Source organism: Rhea americana, unplaced genomic scaffold (genome assembly GCF_003343005.1).
Source record: "Rhea americana isolate MKP2758 unplaced genomic scaffold, rheAme1 scaffold_262, whole genome shotgun sequence".
Lineage (NCBI taxonomy): Eukaryota > Metazoa > Chordata > Aves > Rheiformes > Rheidae > Rhea > Rhea americana.
The window spans coordinates 810,606-832,148 of record NW_028186382.1 but is presented as its reverse complement, the minus strand read 5'-3'; the positions used below and the strand labels follow the sequence as shown (position 1 = coordinate 832,148).

General features: G+C 48.4%; 1 long non-coding RNA gene across 1 annotated transcript; it reads right to left on the bottom strand.

The window, feature by feature from the left end:
• Positions 1-18,185: 18,185 nt before the first annotated feature.
• Positions 18,186-21,281, bottom strand: LOC146594313 (uncharacterized). Its single transcript, XR_014896209.1, has 2 exons — positions 20,988-21,281; positions 18,186-18,429 (listed from the first exon to the last, which is right to left on the bottom strand). It is a non-coding gene; the product is annotated as an uncharacterized LOC146594313 (long non-coding RNA).
• Between the last annotated feature and the right edge of the window lie 262 nt (positions 21,282-21,543).

Below are 21,543 nucleotides of genomic sequence, written 5' to 3'. Positions count from 1 at the left end.
CTGGGGCTGAAAGAAGAACTGAAGTGCCACCCTTTCCTCCTAGACCATGCCCTTCCCTGGAAAGCCAGGGTAGATAATGCAGGAGAGCGCAGGGACTTAACCTGATGAAGTAGAATGATGCTGAACCCTCCTGTCTGCCTCAGCCCCATGAGGGCTGATTTTTTTATGGGGATCTGAGGACACAGATGCAATTCAGCACTGGCTGAGCTCTGAAGGACCGCAGCTCGTTCACCATCTTCAGGCCAGGCCACAAATCGCAGGGTGGAGGATGGGAGGATGAAGAAACTAGAGAAAATCAGCTCTCTTTCAAAAAATAAAGTTGCTGGCTTGGGAAGAGCTTAGAAACCTGATCTGGTCCCAACCACAAACAGCCAAGAAGAGCAAGACATGGGGCTCTCTTGGCAAGGAAGGTCTCACCCAAACTCTCCTGCAGAGGCTTTTATGTCACAAGAGGCAAACCAATTCAAACAGCTCCTCAAGTTGTCTGTGCATGGTCTCCCCAAGGGCAGAAAAGCTCACATCCAAGAACTCATTGCCTTCTCTCAGACATTATAGCTCTTCAGGGCTCTGTGGGGTGGCTTTCCCCACTGCAGTATCGTTGCCCTGTTCCCCTTGCACAATGTGAAGGGATGGGGTTAGGGTTCCCAGCTGGGCTGGGTAGGTTGGAAGGAAGGGATTTATAGCAAGAATAGGCACACTGGCTTTAGGCAGAATGATCAAAACATTGTGACATTCCCGACAGTGCTGCCACAGGGGGAATTGAGGCACCAGGGGCTGGCAGTGGATGTATTGTGTGTGTACCCTCAGGTACAGTGACGTGGATGAACATGGAAAGGAGGTATGTGTGGGGAAGAATGTGATGTGTGCCACATGATATGGGGACACGCATGCAGGGCAGGATGAGTCTGACATGAAGAAGAGGAGGACTAGTGTCTCCTTCCCCTCTTCCTTGCCTGGGGAAACTTGCCTTTGGGGAGAGGTACAAGTCTGGACAGCGCTGTGCTAACAGATATTTCCAGCACAAAACATGCCAGAGGGTCAGCCTTGCCTGCCATAGGGCTTTAGGCTGAGAGTTTTGTGGGGGAGCTGGTGAAAGACAGCAGGTGCTGAGGCATGTTCAAGGTCGGCCCTTGAAACATGCTGGGAACAGCGCCGGTAGTGCTGGTGCCTGTATCTGGCAGGAGGCGAGAGGCGAGGAACTCCAGATGGGCTGGGGAAGGGCAGGGGTGGGATGAGAGATCTGTGAACATCTCTTTGTCAGCAGTAGGAGGTGTGGGGAAGCAGGCCTGGGTGGAAAGGAGACCTGCGGGAGGCAGGAGGCCATCTGCCCGCAGACTGGGGCAGCTGACCAGGTGGAGTGGAAAGAGGCCTGCATTAGTAGCATTTCATAGACTGAGAGGCTGCATTTGCAGGGCTTCCTGAGCCTTTTGCCTTGCTAGCCCTGCCCTAGAGCCTCTAGTGTGCCCCAGAATCCCAGAACTTGTCCGATGAAAGGAGATGCCTCTGAGCTGGGCCTGACCTGCTGCAGTGCCAGGCACCTTGAAGAAGCCCTTATAGAGCTTGCAGGGAAGCTGTTGCCTCCAAATCTCATTTAGGCAGCAACATCCTGCCCGCAGTGTCACAAGACCAGGCTGTTACTCCCAAGCAAGAGGCCAGGCTGAGTTCAAGAGGTAAAAGGCACAGCCTTGCCTGGGAGGCACTGAGTGAAGTCCTTGACACCCTGCTGACAGCTCACTAGGACACTGCAGTGATACCACCCGGGAACACCACAAATGCTTTTGTCACTCAGCAACTTGGCAGGAGCCTTGGGAAGAGGGATAATTGTCCTTTGCCAGTAACCAGGTCTTTGTCCAGCTCATACTGGCCAATTATACTTCTTGAAGGAGAGCAGGAGCGATTTTCCAGATTTGCTTGCAGACTGCAGGCAGGCATGGCAGCCTGAGAAAGGGATGGGATGGAAAGTGGTCTCAAAGGGAATGAGTGTAACTTAATAAGGAAGAGAAAAAAGGAATTAGGTACTGGGAGTGAATAGTCCCCAAATGCAAAATATTGAAGAAATTAATTCATGAAGATGCTGAACACTCCTATCTCCCCTCTCCCCACTGATTTTTCATCAGCACAGGGAGAAAAATAGCAAGTTTCATAAGAGAAGGGAAACTCCTAGGAATCAAAAGTTCATGTTAAATAGTCTAATGAAAACTCCCAGAAATGTTAACATCTCTTAGCTGTAATTAGAAACTATATCCTTGCAAATAACATCGAAAGCTGTGAGAAAGATATTCTTCCCACTGTAAATTGCACCCAAGCTTCTATCATTGTTGTTGAAAGTCCTGGTGACACAGGAATAAAACAGGTGGCACTGAATTTAATGCTACCATTAAAAACTTATAAGACTTTTATTTAGCCAAGAAAAATGTGATAGCTTGAAAGATGGACAACTCAATCATTTTGTTCTATTTCATGAAAAGCTACTATTATCTTACCAGGTATTTTATAGAAGTCTTGCAGGTCTCAGCCTGTAGATTTCAAGATCATAGACAATGTGCTAACGTAAAGTTGCTTGAGCCTGTGGAAGATTTTGAAGGCCTGCTTTCCATGTGTTGAGACTGGCACTATATCAGAAGAACAGCTGAGTATATGGAGCAGGGAGCTACGTAAAAGTTACTGAGTATGAAGAGAATCTGCCTCGGGCTGCAATGTTGGGCATGGTAATTCAGCGTGGAAGTGCTGGCTGCTGTTAGGGAAGAATAGAGCCAGTCCCAGTTGGTCCTTCCCTGCTTCATGGGCAAACTGATGCCTCAGTTCACAGGCAGTTACAAGTGCAAAGCATTAGGATAGCCTGTTAGTAGACCATGGTATGGGCTACTTTGCCTGTTTTACTTGCTGGCTCTGGTTTGTCTTTTGTTACAGAGCAGACATGCAAGGCAGAGATGTGGCTATGCAGAAACCCACGATAGGACATGTTGCAATAGCAATGAAGAACATGGGGCTTTCCCGTCCTTGTGGGACAGCGCTCTCCTTGCCTTCTCAATCTTGGGGGCTCAGAAATGCTGATATGCCATGGATAGGATAGTTAGATTGTCTAGTTTGATCTTCGTGGGCACTTCCATCTTCTGATCAGTGAAGGGGGTCAGCTTCTCTCTGGGGCGATTTGGAGAAAGAATATATTTCAAGTGCTGTCTGGAAGAGCTGACTTCTCTGCTTGGACAGGAGGGAAACAAATCGCACAAGGTTAAGCTAGCATCTGGGAGCTCAGGGAGGCACTGCTAAATGGAAGGCCATTTCCCTGCTGAAAAATCTGAGAGACAGCAGAGGTACCTAGGGCTGTAGCGAGGGCCTGAGCATACAGAGAACATTGGCTACCCAGAGTATGCGGGATTGCAGTGTGTGTATGGGGTGTCTAACTTCTGGCTGAGACTTTGAAAGAGATCTATGTACTGAATGGAAGCAATGGTGACTAGGGCCACTCAGCCACCACCAGAGGAATTCACCCAGTTAGAGCAGAGACAATTGCCTTCCAGCTACTTGACAGCACTGCTTCTTGCCAATGGTGTATTGCTACAGAGAACCTGCCTTGCTATAGGAGACACTAAAGGAGAAACAACAAGGGCAGCACTCAAAACAGCTGGTCAGAGCTTGATGAAGAAGTCTGGAAGAGTCAGAGTGATACAGCCTCACCTCACCTCACATTGGTTCCTGGCTCACTAGGACAGGCAAGGAATTTGTGCGGTGTGCTGGATAGTGAGAAACTCATCAGGTATAAATTGGGCTCCCTGGCAGCAGCAGGAGGGAAGAGAAGGGACTTTCTTCAGGTGCCATTTCTGGAGCAGTATGTTAAAATGCTGCTGGCTAGATGGATAGATGTGCCTGGGAATGGCAGGATGGATTGACAGGTAGTTGGGAAAGCTTTTCTGACAATCAGCTTTGAATTCTTACAGATATCATGGGCCTCACCTAAACTGCCTCCCCTAGGAACTACTCAACTGGAGTGGAGCATCCTGGCATCATGACCAGTACACTTAGCACCTGTTGCTTACTGGGGACAAGCTGGTGCCTTTGTTCTTTTCTGGTTCAGTGACCAAGCTGAAGGCTTTAGGTACACACATCAGCATCCTTCCTACTGGAGTGGGTTATCCCTAGACAAAAAGTTGTGCTGCTCCTTCCCAAGAGCTGCAGTCTATAGAATAATTCTTAGAGTATCCTAGTGAAATTGGGCTAAATAATTGATTGTGCTAATCCTAGCTCTTCAGAGAGACACTCGGATCAGGGCCTGGGCCTTTCGCTGACCCTAGGAAGGCTCCATCAGGATGCATGAAGGCAAGCAAGAAACATAATTCCCGGGCAATAATTCTCTTGCATGAAACTCAGTGACATTTGTGTAAAGTCTCATATGGACCAGACACTGCCTTGTCTTGTAGGTAATAGGGTCTGGAGCAAGATCTCTTCCTATTAGTTTGCTCAGAACTTGTGAGGGTCAGAGGGTTGGGCTGGAAGAGAATCTGACTGTCATCAGAGTTGTGTAGATTCTTCAGTGGCAACACAAGCTTAGAAGTCCTGAAGTATGCCAGGGAGGATCCAGTGAAAAAGTTTCAATCAAAAAAAAATTGCCTCTTCTACTAGGACTGTACCCATGACAACTGTGTCAAAGATGTCCTTCCAGGCTAGATGATTCTGGATGACATTTGAGAGCTTGTAACATGATTGTGTGGTCTCACTCATGAAAGAAATGTGTGCTCAGCAAATCGCTGGAATTAGGGCCAATCTCAGGAGTCTTACGTGTAGCACCATCACTAACCATCCCATGATAGCTCTTCTTATGATTTAAGAAATGTTTTCTTTTTTCCCTAGGTTGCACTGTGTCCCCGTTGCAAAGCTGGGAAGCTGAGTGAGGGTTATCTTGGAAAACAGGCTGAATGAAATGAGAGGCACTTCTTACCTTTGCTTACGCAGCTGAGTTAAGCTCCTTATGAAGACAGCTGTTTTTCTAGTTCAGCACCTGTATATAAATGAGATGATGCTGTACAGAGCAAGCAGATCTGTGTGACCTGGTGGAGAATAAGCAGGACAGTGAGGAACTAGAGATGAACATTGTGAAACTCAAACAAACACAGACAGCAGTGAATTTGAAAGGGAGGTAAAGCCCATTCTGAGAACCTGTCGAGTCGCTCACCATGCTGGGGCTTCTGAATTAGCCATAGCCTCTCAGGAATGAGGTTGCTTTGTGACAACTGAATGATGACCTCTGCTCAAGGGCCCAGCAGTGGCCAAAAAGGTGAATAAAAATGAGAAGCTTCATTAAGGAGAGTCTAGAGAAAGATGTAAGGAGTTTCACAAAGCCGTTAGACAGATGGGTGGTGTCACCATGACCTTGTCTCTAATGCTGCCAGCAGGTCTGCTCATCCCACCTCACAAATGACAGTCATAGACAAAGGTCTGGAGGAGAGCTGGGAAAACTGTTCCAAGAGTGGCAGAACCTGGGGCTTTTATATGCACAGTCTTGGGACCATTTGGTTTGCAAAGATCACATCCTCAGTAGCTCTGAGACTCCTAACTCCTGCTGAGCATTTCTTGGATGACTGAAGCCAAAGTCTTGCTCTAGTGTCCGGTGAAGTCAACTGGACTCTTTCTGTTTGAATGCTCTGACCTGCAGTGACATGGGCTGGCTACAACCTGACAAGGGATATTCTGAAGTAGAGATCTCCTGTCTAGCTCAGGCCAGGAAGGCATTTCCAGCTCCACGCTGGGGGTCGGTGCAGTGCTCTCTGTATTTCCTTAAGACATCTGTTAACAAGATATTGCTAAATAGCTGTTGTGATCCTCCTGCTGCAAGCCTAGGTCTGAGGGTGGTTTGCTACAACAGGATAATGTTCCTAGCCAGAATGTGTGTGTCTGGAGCTTGTGCAATGGCCCACTTACTTACTTAAATACATGAGAGACTGAAGGGCTTTTGGCAAAGGAACAACCTAAATAAAATTAGGAAGACAAGGGGATGTTCCCAAGGGCCACTGCCTTTGAGTGAACCCACAGGACTTGAAACAATAAGGTTTCTTTTTCCATAAAACAGTAGAAATAGGTAATCCAGATCAGTTGCTAAATGTGTCCAGGTAGGATTAGTAAAAGGAAGAATCTTGTAATATTCAACCAGCAGTACCTCACCAGGAAAAAACTATAGCCATAAAAATACCTTTGCAAACACCTGTTCGATCTTAGAAGATAAAATTGCAGGAATGGTTATGAGCAACTCTCTGAAGGCAACATAAGCAATGTTTATTTGTACAGGAGACATATATGAGCCTACTGAACTTACCTTGTCTCTTGGTACAAACTTTGTGATCTAAATAGCAGTTTACTGATATTGCTGGTGTTTTAGTGTAAGCCAGTTGCTGGGCCAGTTGATATTTTTATTCACACAAACAACATCAGCCATAATCTTGTATTTCATATGCCAGGACAATTTTTCAAGCCCTTCAGAGACCTAATCAAAAAAGGACTGTCTGAAGAAATTTAACTTCCTGGTTATTTGGGTCTTACATCCATCAGAACTTTTGATAAACATTCAGTGAGAAAACATCAAATATTTTTTAATGTTGAAACATTTTAATAAAGCAGTATTAAATATGCATAGCATAAAAGAGAATGTACACTATTATGGGAATAATCTCTGGATGCGATTAGAATTGCTTCTGTAATAAAAAGGTTGGATGAAATGCAATAACATGTTTTAATTCCAGTATTTTGTGCTATCAAAGTCAGCGAGGGACAATGACAGGAATTGTTTCAGGGTTTTTTTCACAACTTTGTAAAAATTGACATGTTCTTGTGGCATTTTCTCCCATGACGTGATAACATTGCAAAAGGCTTTGTTCCCTGCAGGTTCTGAAGTAGGCCTGGTCTGCTAAGCATAAAAGTAGAATCCTTAGGTATGCTGCCTATGAGCTATGCTGAGCTGTACTGCATCTAGCACATGGCCAGGTATTTACAGGTGGATATGACACTTATTTTTCCCCTGCCCTTCATGCGAGTAGATCAGCTCTGCTCACAAGAACATTGGTCAGGGACTCATTCCTTTCTGGCCTGGCCTGCTATCTAACCATGCCTCGTTCCCCTTCCATCTCTTGCCTTCTTCTGCATCTGCTCATCTGGCAAGATTGTCAAGGCTGTGTTATAATAGACTAACAGAACATGAATCTGTACCTCATCTCAGGGTGAGTACAGTGTCCTAATGTGGGTAATAAACCTTCCTGACACAGCGAGCAGAAGAGATGCATTATTTTTACAAAAAACATAAAGCTCTAGGACATTGATCTATTTGTACTGAGGTGATCATTGCTTTTGAAGCAGTTCTACTGGAGGCAACATCTGTGTCTTCAGGCCTCCAGAAACTAAAGGAAGCAGAAAGAAACAGTGGAAGTTTGGTGGGGAAAATATGCTAGTTGTTTCTCACAGTGTTATTTGGCTCTTGACTGTTGAAATACATGTTTCAAATGCAACATAGCATGGTGATGTGTGTGGACTGTGCTCCTTGGAAGATGGCCCTGCCATCCCTGTGAGAAATATCGCCTGTGATATGGGGCTGGGCTGGTGGTAAAAGAGGAGCCAAGATGCGAGAGTCAATTTTCTCCTTCAGGAAGGAGATAAAGATGAGATTCTGACTCTTAATTCCTTCACCTTGGAAAATCAGGAAAGGAGTATTCGTGGCGGTCACAAACTTTTTCATGGGAGCTGTGTGCATATGGAGGAAAACCCTCTCTTGAGCACAGAGCATGTGAGGGAGCCCCAAAATTAGGTACCTGTTTTTAGATGCAGGCATTTGAGCTACGCAGCTTCCCAAGAGTTGTAACAGAGATCACAGCTCTGCCTTACTGTCCCTCCATGTCAGCATCAACTGGTCACAGCTTGCAGAGCACTGACTGTCCCCCAGGATGAGTTGATGCATGACCCTTCCTGAAACGTGCACTTCCCTTCCTTCTGTGCTCAGTGAGCAGTGAAACTCAAAGAGTCTGATGGAGAACCAGAGAATGATGGAGGCTGTGCAAATGTGCTCTGCATCCTTCCCAGTCCATTTGATTTGGGCTGGGGAACTCTCTCCACACCACCATCTCTGCCTGGGATAAAGGGAGTTTGTTTCTGCTTTAGCTCATTGCAGTATCTCCTGCTGGCATGCTTTCCAATTAGGGAGCCAAGTGGTAGTCAGGAGAGACTCCAGGGTGGATTTCACACTCACTCTCTATTTATATGTAAACCTGGATGCAGGGCTGAGCTGCTGGGTGAGTGAGAGAAGTAGTAATGAGGGAGAGGGGAGCCAGTGTAGAGAACAGAGGTCTTTGCAGCTATGATTGGAAGAGTGCGTGGGGGGGACAAAGCTGAGAAAGAGGGAAAGTCTGGTTTGTCTCTCCCACTTGTTTCACCTGCTGGGAGCATGCCTGTCTTATATGTTCCTAGAAGCCCTTGGTTGTGCCTTCTGGAACAGCACTGGACCATCTTTGAACTTGGCAACTGTAAGTTCTCTGAAACTCTGATTCTCTGCTGGGGACATAGACGAGCACCCTCATGTGCTGTAAGGTCCACCTCGTTTGTACACAATGTGGAGGTACATTGCCTGGTTCAGATGGGTTACAGGGTCAAGTCCCAAATTCTTCCACTCTTACTCCTGAGCTGACATCCGGATCCCTGCCTATTGTTGGATTGAGGATTCTCAACCTCCCCTTGTGACCCAGAGCCAAGCTCTGTGTCTATCCACTGTACTTGATCAACAGTGCTCCCGACCCTACAGAAGGGAGAGGGAATGTGGGTCCCTCTGCCAGAAACTCAGAGGAAATTCTGCACAGCACTTTCTGGTAGGTGGGTGGAAAAGAGAAAAAGGGATTGTGATTGTGTCTTTCTGCTCCTGAAGGACTTGTGCAGCCATGATTGTTGTGATGGAGACTTGTGGCTGGAGGAAGATGTCACAGAGGGGGAGAGAAGTAGAGGATACACAAACCACAAGCCATCTTATCACCGTGGATTGGGAGCCATGTGTAGAGTTGGAGCCCTGTTGGATGTGGATGCCCTGTGCAGAGCTGTGATGTCTTCTCTCCTGGCATTCTTCCATCCTGTGCTCTCTTCCATTTCCATTGGGTTGGACCTTTTCAAACTGCCAAAAACAACTGGCTACTCTCTCTTTTTTAAATATTTAATAAAGACAAACATATAAAAAATTAAAATCTGGAGGGAACAATTCTTGCATAGGAAAAGAGGAGCAAAGCATTGCCTCTGTAGACAGCTGGAGCATGAGCAAAACTGGAGAATGAGACACCCCCAAAACAGGGCTTTGATTTGAGCAGTTCTATCACCAAGGCTGGTATATCAAGCTAATACATGGATTGTTTTCTAGATGCTTTTGCCTTTATTTTACGGCATGATCATGGTTGCACAAACAGTTCCATTGGCTCAGCTGACCCCCTTCTTCCCTCTCCTCTTTTCCCTAGTTGCAAAATACGATTTTTGTTGAACTATGTTTTTTCTGGCATCTGGTGTCAATCCCAGTTGATGCTTTAAATTGTCAACTAAATTTCAGCTTCTTTGGATCAGTCATTGAGGGTACAAGGTAGGTTTGGTCAGCTATTTGGGAGCACTTAGCAAAGTAGCACTAGGATGAGAACTAGGAGATGTAGGTTCAGGCCCTGTTTCTCATGCACTTGTAGTACGATTGGGGGTGTTTGATACTTGATGACATTGTGACTCATTAGAATAACAGCATTTTTTGGCTTGGCAGGTGTGCTGCAAAGATAAATTCAGCAATATTCGGAAGGTACCACAAGACTACAGATGTGCTCAGACAACTCTGCAGGCAATGGCATTTCTCACACGTATAACTGAACTGTAGCTACCTTTCATGAACAGTCAGACCAGGAAGAGATGCCTGAGGGGCTGTTGAGAGAGGTCTAGAAAAAGATGAGCAGCACAGGGAAGAAGAATAGGGGTTGCTCATTCTTTTTTTCCAGTTGAGAAGAGGGGGCATGAAGCAATGCCAATGAAAGCCATCTTCAAAGCAGATAGAGGGAAGTGGATTTTAAACATGTTGTGATGCTGTGGAACTGCTTGAAAGAGTTCGTTATAGCACTAACGTTGAAATAGGTTTTGGCAGAAGCCAAACAAGTCAATGGAAGAGAAAGCCTCTGAAAAGTATACACTCTTCAGACAATGTCTGGTTCAGGAAAACATGCAGGAAAATCAGTTAGAGGCAGAGTGAGTACTGGAGGAAGTACCTTATCTTCAGGTTCTTCTTGTATCCTTCCCTAGGTATTAACTGCTGTTGGAGACAGGATCTAGGTAAGATGGCCCTTTGGACTGGCAGTACAGCTGTTTTCATGCAAGGCAAAAACATCCTGGCAGATACAGGAACGTGAGGCTTGAGTACACCTTGCTAAACTTAGGAAGGCTGCAACACAACATGGGAAGAAGTAATACTCCACATGCCAGCCTCAGCCTGGGCCTGTGGGGCAACACTAGCTCCAGGAAGGACTGCTAGTCTCCACTGCATGGGCAGGTCTGCAAGGCAAAGTTTCACAGTGCTCATCATGCTCCACTCCAGGTCTCTGCTGGCAGCTTGTAGGAGCACAAATCAGCAGGATGTGATGATCAAGGGAGGCCCAGGAACAAGCTACTCATTGTGGTTCCTGTCCTCATTTCCCCTTCCCCGCTGGTTACAGAAAACCAAGATGCTCAAATTGGGCACCGAGGTATAAGCAAAGGGCTAGCTTAAGCCTTCACAGTGTCTTCTCCAAATAGGACCTGAGCTTTGTCTACACAAGGCTGGAAAACTAATGTAACTAAAGTAGTTTAGAGATTAACCTACTTAAATGAGTGTAACACTCCCACAGCAGCTACGTGCTCCATTTGCTTTACAAGTGTCTTAGCACGGTCCTCCTAACACAACACCTGCTAAGCGGTTGTCAAGGCTCTCAAGCCAGCATTCACACACAACACTGCCCCAGTTTAATGAGATCAGTTCAAAGGCATGTGTTCAGGTGAAGTGGGTCAGCTTAGGGGTGGGTGACATCTCAATGGGAAGTTACACAAGGTTGTACAATGAGAGAACCAAGCCTCATGGTCAGTATAGGATACATCTACATTTGGGTGCAGACCTGTGCCCTAAACCCATATGTCAGCAGGGAGTGAGATAGTCACAAATGAAAAGGGCACACCAAGATGCTCAGGGTCTGTGAGCCCCTTGCCAACTCTCAGAGCAGACTAAATATCCCACGGAGACAGCACATATCCAGAAACCAAACTGAGCCAGAGAATACCTTCAGAGCCAAAATACCAGTACCTGAATGGAGACATATCTATCTCCAGAGAGTAGCCTAAAATGGATCCCTGGCCAAGATACTCTTCCCCTTCTTGAGCACCAGGAGAGTTGGCAGACAGCCCCTTCAGCACACAGCCACTGTATTACTTAAGGATTTTAATGCAATTAACAAAGTACTACAGAGCAGCCAATGTAAGCTGCAGGTGTTTAGTGCCTCTCCAGGGCATGGACATCAAAACAGCTGAGCTGCTACATTTGTAGTTTGCAAATTTCAAGGTCAGACCCCCAAACAGCCTGCTACAATCACCTTGGCCAGAGACCCCATTGCCACAAATCACTCTGGCAGAGCTAGTAAGAAAGAAAACATCATGATTTTTGCAGAGATGAGCACAAACAAAACAGAAAGCTGAAGATCAAGATGACTTGCCACTCTGCAACTTCAGCTTGCCTCAAGGGGACAGACTCTGGCCAGTAGGACCACAACTAGTTCATTTACCTCCTGACCTCACCTGTTTGCATTCTTCCTTCCTTGTGATATCTACTACTCCACCACCACGCTAATAACCCTGTTTTGTCACTCCATCTTACCTACCCCCAATAAAACCTGCTTTGCCACATAGCCCCCAACAGAAGTACATAACTGTCAACTGCTGCTGAATGTTGCTTTGCCACAGATTAGAGGATTAGGCTCCACTCCTCTCCTCTCCAATCTCTATTTTCATTGCTCTCCGCTGCTTGTGTGAAATCTGATAGTCAGTATCTATGGCCTTATGTCAGCAATGGTCATTGCTAGGCTGAGCACCTTAGCAACAGGGCCAAGATGGGATAGGAATACTGTAGACAAAGTATATGAGATACCGCTGGGTGGGCACCTCACTGAGAGGAGAACTCAGGTCTAGCTATTGCAGAAGTTTCTGAGAGCCTTAATGACTATATAGGAGAAAGGTGTTAGGGATGCCTTTGTAGGAATCACTGGCTCTGTGGTAAGCCATTCCCAAGGACTAGACTGATGAGGCCGGCCCAAGTGAGTGCTTCCTCCACAGACACAGAAACAATCCTACAAGACTGCATCAATATCTTTTTGTAGCAGGCCGAAGCCTGATTCATCTGTAGCAGGTTTCCTCCAAAATGTTACAGTGAACAAACCCACTTGGTTTATGTCACTATCTACCAGTGACTCAGCAAAGGGAGGGGGAACACAGGCTGCAGGGTGATCTTCCAGGCTAGCTTGCCATTTTCCCTCCTCCTCCTCTCCTAAAGTCTTCTTAAATGCCTTTAGGAAGAAAGCTGCCTTCCTGGAGTTGCCAGAGCACATCTTCTTGCCCTCCTGCCTCCCTGCATTTATTTGCCCAAGGGCTCACCTGTGTCTTGAAGAGGCCAAAAATCGCAAGAGTTTACCATGCCTTGGGGTGTGGTAGGGACAGAGGACACCATTTTTGGTGCATCAGGTGTGTGGGAGATCTTGGAGCTAAGGACCTTGACCCAAACACTGAGGCAGGAGATAAGACACATCACATGAAAAATGTTTTTTCTTCACAAGAGCCAAAACCTCAGCTTCGCTGTCCTGATCCATACAAAAAGTGAGCAGGTTCCTACAGCTATCCTTTGGGTCTGTGACTCAGTGCTCTTTAGCCCTCCAAAAGCTATTAGGGCACTGGGCAAAGAGGTTTCTGTCACTGAGGGGTAGTCTGAAGGCAGGCAGTCATCAGGAAACCAGCTGAGGCTGCCCAAGTTGAATTCTGTGAAAGGCAAGCAATGTTGAAACATCCTCTTGAACTGAACAGACTATGTCCACATAAGATAGTATTTGGTTCAGATGATCAGAGACCTCTCTTCATGCACACTCTCCAACACCTGAACAAAATCCAAAGCCGTTTCCCCACTTCCTCTCTGAATACCACTCATAGCAGGAGGGAGACAGTCCCAGACACCTCTCAGGCTCTCTGGATAGCTAAAGCCATGTGTTTGAAAGACATATACCATATAAAGTGTCTTTCCAAATGGTGACAAGTATAAGGGATCACTGGAGAGAATGGCTTGGTGCTGGAGTCTGAAGCAATGGCACCAGAGAGGCCATCACTCCATGTTTGAGAAAAGGAAAGCAGAGGCAGACTTGCATCTGGCTTAGGCTGGGGAAGTTACTACAGAAGTCCTGGGCACGAATCCCCAAGCAAGTGTAGCCCATAGTGGGATGCATCTCAAACTTCTTCTAGAGCCCTTGGATGATCTAATAGAGAGGGTAATGGCCATGCACACATATATGACATGAGAAGACTCCATGGCCAGTTTTGCCCAGAGCACCATCTTTTTTCTTGTGAGTCTTTAGGCCCTAGAGGTAGAGACAGATTGCTCTCTGCATTGTGCAATGGCCAGACACCTAGAAGGCTCAATAGCAATGCACCTGTCCGGTAGTTCACACCCTGGCCTGCAGTGCTGATTACTGGATGGACAGAAATATTTTGGACTGAGAGCCCTCTCTCCCTCACCCTCCCCTTAAGATGTCGCTTCTCCTCTACAAGCCACAGCATTGACCAGGAAGAAGTTCTTCCTGCGGATCCAGCTTGCTCCAAATTATGCTGTCAACGGCAAAGACTTGACCCCATGCTGGTGAGAATCTAAGCTGGAAGGTGGTCAGCTCTGTGTCAGCATGCAGTCTTACAGGGAATTTCCCAGGTTGGGCTGATCAGCAGGATGCGAAGAAGCAGGGACAGCCTGAGTATTTGTCACAGGCTGATTAAAGAGCATTTCTTCGCTTTACTGTGAATCAGTGCAGATTCTGCCTTCCCCCACCAGACACTTTGGGGAAGCAAAGCCCCTCAGATTCCTAGAATAAGTGATGCTGCCAACATTGGCTAGGATGGGGAATGAACAAGACCAGAGAGGCAGTCCTTAAATGCCTAGGTCTTCACAGTGACCCAGAAATGATGCCTTATGTGCAGTGTTCCTCCACAAGCACTCAGCCCTTCTCAGCTGAGATTCACCAGGGAGAAACTAGGAGGAGATATTTTCTGAGTGTGAGGAAGTAACTTGTGCTGTGGTACAAAAACTCTCTGGGTGGGTGTCACGAGCACACGCTGGGGAGTATCCCGTGGGCCTGAGCTCAGAGCTGCATATGCTGTTCCTCTGCCAGCACCAAACACAGCACCTGGCATCTACTTAGCTCAGACCTCATTGGTACATCAAGCTGGTAGGTGGAAAGTCCAAGCCCACAGCACAGCCCATAAAGGTCATGTTTTATTCTGGCTGATCTCCTTCACTTGTCTCATCTCCTGGAGTAAAATGAAGTGGTAAACAGCTAGCAGCACAGTTTTGTTAAAAACAAATCAGGTCAGACTAACGGTGGTTAATTCTCTTCTTTGGCCAGCATGAAGAATTCTGCTGAGCTTGCAGTGATGCTCTGAGGGCAACCCTCACTCCAAGCCTCTGAGTCTTGCATGGTTGACAGACAGCAGCCAGCTTCCCTCAGGGACACGGTGGATGGGGCCAGAGGCCTGCCCTTAGTGGCTTCTCTCCTTGTGCCGATTTGTACTCCTGCTTTTTCTAAACCCCTAACCAGCGCTGAGGCTCTGCTAAGCCTGACTCTGGTCTCTGCCAAGAGAAAGGGGTTCTTCCCAGTTCCAAAAGTTTACAAACACGAAGAATATCTTGGGGCAACCACCTCATCTGCCAAAGTCTCACTATGCAAGAGGCTTGCACAGAGCAGATGGGGGAAGGAATTGGATGAAGGAAGCCTAGCCAAGGCAGGGATGGCCACAAAATAGCTTGGCCTTGGAAGAAAGGAAAGCAGGGCAGAAGAATACCCAGAGAGGCCCTGGGAGCTAAGACTATGCAGGGGTATCACATGCACATGATAGTGAACAAAGAGGAAGGGAAAGGACAGTGTTGGGCTGGGATGTGGTAGAGTGGTCTGGGAGCCAGTTGCTCTTATTGCTTTAATTCTTACCTCCCTCTCTATAGTTCCAGGACTTCTACAAGGCTTTACAGTCCCTATCTCACAGCCTGGCAAACTGAATCATAGAATCGGTAAGGTTGGAAGGGACCTCTGGAGATCATCTAGTCCCTCTGCTCAAGCAGAGTCACCTATAGCGTGTTAGGGTTGCATCCAGGCAGGCCTTGAAGATCTCCAGAGAAGGAGACTCCACAACCTCTCTGGGCAACCGCTTCCAGTGCTCTGTCACTCTCACAGTGAAGAAATTCCCCCTCACATTCAGGCAGAACTTCCTGTGCTTCAATTTCTGCCCATTGCTTCTTGTCCTGTCACACGGGGCAACTGAAAAGAGTTTGATCTCATCCCCTTGACACTCTCCCTTCAAGTACTTATACTCATTGATAAGATCCCCCCTCAGTCTTCTCTTCCTCAGGCTAAACAGGCCCAGCTCTTGCAGCCTTTCCATGTAGGGCAGGTGCTCCAGCCCTCTGATCGTCTTCGTAGCCCTATGCTGGACTCTCTCCAGTAGCTCCATGTCTTTCTTGTACTGGGGAGCCCAGAAGTGGATGCAGTACTCAGGATGAGGTCTCACTAGAGCTGAGTAGAGGGGCAGGATCATCTTCCTCGACCTGCTGGCAACACTGTTCCTAATGCACCCCAGGAGACCATTGGCGTTCCTGGCCACAAGGGCACATTGCTGCCTCCTGAGGCACTGCGACATTGAGATCACCAGAGAGGAGGACCAGGGATTGTGGATTTTTTCCCCCTTAAACAAAGCAGAGCTATCAGTTGACATATTCCATGCTGCCCTGGCTCCCCAGGGTTACTGGAGCAGCTTCCAGCAGATATGGGGAGAGACGGGGCATTCCTGCAGCATGGAGTCCCAGGTGAAATGATACTTCAAGCTGCTGTCCTCCCAGCAGAGCAGGGAATCACAGTTTATCTTCCTGTTGGCTCCTGCTGAGCACAGACTTCAGAACCTCGAAGTCCATGGTTCTGAGCTGGAAGCCCAAAGGCATCCTGGGAACCTGGGTTTTGAGGCCATCTGCTAGGCAAAGGATTAGGAAATAAGGCATGCTGCCACCAAAAGTCTGCCCAACTTTTGGCAAAAGCCTGTATAAATGATACAGCTCTATGAAACACTTCAGCTTTGACAAATGAGTGGTTTTTAATGAAAAAAMAACAACCCAGTTGCATTGAGAAGTTGCTGAACTGGTCTGAGGATGGTTCAGACAGTCTGTAGGAGAGCTGAGGCATGAGGCCCAGCTCCTTGTATACAGACTGCCTATTGTTCTCTGCACTGGACATGAGGCTGGCTTGCATTCAACAAGAGGACTGGACAGGACTGCCTGGGTCATCGAGTCTAGACCCCCATGGACACAGCCAGACACACTCTGCGTCTGCGTTAGATGGATCTGGGCAACGTCTGTGCTTCAAGAATGCAGGGGCCACCAACTGCTTCCCAAACTATAGAACAGACTGAGATTCATAGGAAAAGGCTAAAGTCACACATATGACAAAGTCCAGCTATTGACCAACACTGCAGGACAGGCAGGGTTTTGCTGTCCCATGCCAGTCCTCTCAATCTTCATCCCACCTTCTCAGCCCTTGGCCTAGGACTGGCTCTGCAACTGGGCAACAGGGGATGCTTGACCCCTGTTTGCCAAAGCAGGCATATGTTTTCTAAAGGCTCCAGGCACCAAACTGAGTGTGCAGTCAAGGGATAAGAGAGCTGGCAAACTGGCATCTTGCCCCAGTAGCACAATGCCTCAGTATACACCCCATTACTGAGTACTGTATCCAGATTCACACTCACCATTGCTGCCACCTTTTCTGTGCCAGGCTTCTTGAGTCCCTACACTGTCTTGTGCTGCTTCTCATCTGCTTGTTATTCCTGGCAGGGGGTAAGAAACTCCCCCCACTCCCCATCCCAATTCAGTGTGTGGACAATCACCATGGAATAGCCCCAAAAGGTTGAATTTAATGGGGATTTGCAAGTCAAGAATTCTTATGCCCACACAATACGCAGCCTGGCTTTGAAAAGGCGTCAGGATTAAAATGCAACCACAAACTTGACAAACTGGCGAAACGGCCTGCAAACAATAGGCTGTGACTCTGTGTTATCATTCACAGCGTGTGAAGGACCAGTGCTGGCTTGGCGGGTTACAAGTCACACGCTAGAAATGCTGGGTCTGGTCTCCAGCAGGGAGGGGTCCTTTGTACTGCTCTAACAGCGGGGAGCAACCCAAAACCCAGCCTGCACAGAGAGCCATCTCCAATCCCAGCTGGGGGTAACAAATGCAGAGATGGCAGGGACCCCCTGTAGTCTTGGGCACAGTCTGAGCTCTTCTTGGCTAGTCAGGATTCATTCTGCCCAGGGAGGGGGACTTCAAATCTCAACTCCAGATTTGTTGGTCTTTATTGGACCAAAATCAAGGACTTCTGCTTTGATTCAGTCCTGAGAATTGTAACTTGGTTTATGTAGGAGGAATAAAGAAATGGGCATGTGGAGGTTGAGGGGATTCTGAGTGAACAGGGATGCCAGGATGAGACAGAGGGTTTTAGATGATGAAGGATTAGTTGCAAATCAGCCGTGTAATAATAAGGGACAATACCACCTGCGGTTGCAAATAATTAACATTTTGGACGTAAAGCCAGTAAAATAACTAGCTGAATCTTCCAACGGGCAGCAGCTAACCAACTTCACTGGGGATCCCCGAAAGAACAGAGCCTGCTGATCTGAATGCCCAGAAAACATACTGTTTGGGGCATTGGATCTGTTGGGACACTGGGATGATCAAGAACTAGCAAAAATTTGGCAAAAAAGACTTAGATCTGGTAGGTTTAATGGAAAGGAAGAAGCCACTGAACAGCACATGTGACAAGCATCCTGGTCCTTGTATGACTGTCACACCTGAGAGCAATTATTTTAATGAGCTGATGGAAAAAGATCAGGAAAGAATAAGATTCAGCTCCATGCATTGATTTAATATTATTCAAGTCTACGAACTGGATACTGAAGGTCAAGCTGGCCATTGCTACCAGGCAACCCACATCTTTTCCATTCGGAGACAGCAGCTGTATGAACCTCCTTAACAGGAGGACATGAGACTGCATTTTCATGTGTATGGCACACTGATGTAAACTTAGATCTGGTGATCTGCCGCTTCCCATGTGCCTTCTCACCTTCTTCCTTGCTGTGCTTTCTGCTCTGGAAGGAAACATACACCAATTTCTTACTCAGTACATCCGCTCTTGGGAGCATTAGGAACTTAGCCAAAAAAAGCTCCCTCTTTCAAAGAGAGAGCTTCCTTTCTCTTTGGGAGCTCACCAGGCTAACCTAGCAAAGAAGGAAGAGGAGAGACCAATTCGTCCTTAGAATTCCTCCTTGTGATCTCAAAAGAAATGAGTACTGGTAAGTAAACTCCCAGCATGGGAGACGGGACTGTGTATGCAGCTATGAAAGGCTACACTGCCCTCACAGCACCTTTCTTGTATGCAATGAAAAGGCGAGTGTCTGTGTGGTGTGGGCCAGGTCTGCAAGGGACAGAAAAAGCCCTATCCACGTGCGCTCTGGAACCAAGAGCACCACTAACTACCAAACCTCACAATGCCATTTTTATTCGGCTTCTTGGGAGAACATATTTTTTTTTACACAAAAAAATTTGTTCCTTCACTCAAAAGGGGGCTTTCAAAAATGATGTAAAATTGATACTGTTGAAACTTCTGGGACTTTGTTGGGAAAAAAAGAAGCAATAAAAACATTATTGAATGAAGGATTGACATTTTTCTTGTACTGAAGTGGAGTTTTGGTAGCCATTTTGATGCTGGTTTAGATAGACCAGCTGAAGAACAGAATATGTCTGTTTTTCAAAAACTATACAGCTACTTCAGAGAGATGTATACAGAGCAAGATTTCAGATTTTACCTAACTTTACCCAAATCTTCCATACTGATGCTAGAACAAAAGACTGGGTAAACTAGTTTCCACTGGACAGAGAAATCTGAGCTGTGGAGCGTGGGAGCTGCCTTAGTACAGCTTTCTTTGTGTCACGCACACTGATCTTTCTAACTGCCAACCCTTGAAAAAAGAAGAAAAAAAAGGCACAAGCAAATTCTTCTTGCACCTATTCTCTTGGCCAGCACCAAAGGCTTTTCCCAGGAAGCAGCTCTGTGCTCAGGTCTGGCCACAATTAGAAATAAGACATTAATAAGCAAATTCCTTCGCTGCCTGCAACAGTGCCCTGCAAACAGTCTCTGACTGAGCTGGCAGATCTCTTTTGGATCTTGGCTTTGCCATGAAGTGACCGCGCATGGGCACTGGTGCCCAGTGCTGACTCCTCAGCAAAGTGACGGTCAGTTCAGCACCACGGGGCTTGTGGGGGAGCCGCTCGGCAGAGCAGGGAGGGCCAGGGGAAAGGCTGCTCGCAGCCTGCACCCATCCTGCTCTGATTTATATACGGTTCCAGCTAAGGATCCCAGGCAGAGGAGGGGGAGTGGGACGCGAGATGGGAAGGCCAATTATAGCAGTCAGGGACAAAGGGACGCTCCTAGCCGCGGCCAGGAAACGCGGCAGAGAGTGAACCTGCCTTTCTCAGTCCTCTGCCCGGCTCCCTGGCCCCTCCTGGGAGGACACGCGGGGGTCAGGCCAGCCTCCGCAGGAAGCACAGAGGCAGCGGCTGCCGTGCCCCCGTGGCGCCGGAGGGTGGAAAGGAAAAACTCGCGGCAAGGCAGGCGGCGGGAGCCGTCTCCGGCCTCCTGGCCCATGGTCCCTGGAGGGGGACGACGCAAGTAGGGCGGGCCAGGAGCCCTCCACGCAGGAATGTGCTCCCCTCCCTTGCGGTGTCGGAGCCGTAGCCGGCCACAGCGAGCATGGGGGCGGCCACTGGGCCAAGCTGTTTGTCCAGGCCCGCTCCAAGGGCCACGCAGTGCCGCAGAGTTGGTTGCCAGCTCGCAGGGCCAGATGGCTGCTGGCCCTGGGGCGGCTGGGGAGCGAAGCGCAGGGACAGAGCTGGCCCAGCTGGAGCAGGAAGTGGTCGCTCCCTCCTGGGAATGACCTGGCTTCACCACTGGCTGGAGCTGGGCCCCAGCTCCGCTCGCCTCCGTGCGCCTGTGTGTGCTGTGGCCCCAGCCCTGCTCCAGGAGCTGTGGCCACTGGGGTCAGAGCAGGACTGCCCTAGCTCTGGGCTGGAGAAGGCACCCCTGCACCCAAGGGAGCTCCACTTTGGGGGGGTGACCCTGCCTTCTGGGCAATGTCCCCCCGTCTGCCCCGCAGGCTGGGACTGTCGCAGGACAGGTGCAGAATGAGGGCTAGATAACATTGGGTTGCCTGGGCAAGGTGGTGTGAGATGAAGGGGCACTCCTCCTTCTCCTGCCGGCACCCATCCTGATGCTCTCTCAATCCCACTCCGTGGTGTTGAGCCCCTGTTCCCCATGGGCACATCGCTGGTGCCAGCTCCCCTGGGCATAGCCATGCCAGCTGCAGGAATATACCCGAGAGCTCTGGCACCAGGGCAGTGGAGCATCTGCCTGCGCATATTCCGTGAGTGCCATGCTGAGAGGCTGCTTTTTTTTTTTTTAATTAAAACAGCAGCTACAAAACGAGAACCAAAAAAAACCCCTTGTCCTTAAAGCGGTAAGCAGCGTCTGATCCCACTAATAAACAGATCTCGGCGGGTTAGTCCTCCAGGGAGAGGCAGAGCATCCGTTCCTTCCTCCTCCTCCCTCCCTCTGCCCGGCTCAGCCATCCCTCCCCAGCCTGGCACCGACAGAGTGTGGCACTGACGCTGCCCTTTCCAAGAGACGAATACCACGAGGCCGCCTTTCTCACGCTTGGCCTCCAGCGTGCCTTTGCACGGGAAATGCTGCCAGCATGCCAGCCTTGCAGGGGGAGCTGCGCTTGCTTGCTTCCTTGCTTGCTTTCTCCATCTCCGTACTGAGGCGTTGCTGGGATGGGAGGCATGCGGCTGGCTGGCGGGATGTCTGCTGGGAATTCGGGTGGGTGCCTGGCGCTCCCCTCCCTCCAGGCACCCGCCCCAGGCCAGGGGCCATCTGTTCGCCCTGCTTGGTCCCTGAAGGTTGGCTCCAGTGCTGGCAGGGAGAGGGCCAGCCTATTTTAAGTGGAGCCCACAAGGGAGCACGTGTTTGGGATACCTGCATTGTTCGCTGGGGCAGATGCATGGCAGGAGCTATATTTGGAAGGTGCCGTTTGATTTCCTCCCAGGACGCTGCAGCAGGCCTTTCTGCAGTGCCGGGTGAATAGCTGTGAAGCTGAGTTTGCATCGCCCAGCCTAAGCACAGAAGCACTCCCTCCCTCCTCCCTAGC